This window comes from Aplysia californica, unplaced genomic scaffold, assembly GCF_000002075.1.
Source record: "Aplysia californica isolate F4 #8 unplaced genomic scaffold, AplCal3.0 scaffold00004, whole genome shotgun sequence".
In the NCBI taxonomy this organism is placed as follows: domain Eukaryota; kingdom Metazoa; phylum Mollusca; class Gastropoda; order Aplysiida; family Aplysiidae; genus Aplysia; species Aplysia californica.
Genome location: NW_004797274.1, coordinates 3345400 through 3346287, shown reverse-complemented (window position 1 = coordinate 3346287; position 888 = coordinate 3345400). Strand labels below are relative to the sequence as shown.

At 44.6% G+C, this 888-nt stretch overlaps 1 protein-coding gene across 1 annotated transcript in view; it reads left to right on the top strand.

The window, feature by feature from the left end:
• The window catches only part of LOC101845435 (epithelial cell-transforming sequence 2 oncogene-like), a gene marked incomplete in the record, with an annotated part of 42919 nt that overhangs the window by 12322 nt on the left and 29709 nt on the right, over window positions 1–888 (top strand).

Below are 888 nucleotides of genomic sequence, written 5' to 3'. Positions count from 1 at the left end.
TGTCTGTGTCTGTGTCTGTGTCTGTGTCTGTGTCTGTGTCTGTGTCTGTGTCTACATCTGTGTCTGTGTCTGTGTCTGTGTCTGTGTCTATGTCTGTGTCTGTGTCTATGTCTGTGTCCATGTCTGTGTCTATGTCTGTGTCTGTGTCTGTGTCTGTGTGTATTACATCAGACTTTACTTATGTGTCTATTGTTTCTGTGTCCTGTGTTTGTTTCTACTATGTCTTTGTCTATGTTTTGTGTCTGTGTCTATGTCTGTGTCTTTGTGTCTGTGTCTGTGTCTGTGTCTGTGTCTGTGTCTGTGTCTGTGTCTACATCTGTGTCTGTGTCTGTGTCTGTGTCTGTGTCTATGTCTGTGTCTGTGTCTATGTCTGTGTCCATGTCTGTGTCTATGTCTGTGTCTGTGTCTGTGTCTGTGTGTATTACATCAGACTTTACTTATGTGTCTATTATTTATGTGTCCTGTGTTTGTTTCTACTATGCCTTTGTCTACATCTGTGTCTATGTATGCGTCTATGTCTGTGTCTGTCTATGTCTATGGCTGCATCTATGTCTGTGTCTATATCTGTGTCCATGTGTGTGTGTCTATCTGGGTATCTCTGTGTCAGCCTCTGTGATAACATCTCTGTCTATGTAAATATTGGTATTTGATTATGTCTTTGTCTTTATCTACAAATAAACTAACGTGCATGCATACACACACACACACACACAAGCACATGCACAGGCACATGCATGCATAGAGAGAGAGAGTCAGAGACAGACAGACAGACAGACGGACAGACGGACGGAGGGAGGGAGGGAGGGAGGGAGGGACGGACGGACGGACGGACGGACAGACAGACAGACAGACAGACAGACAGACAGACAGACAGACAGACAGACAGAG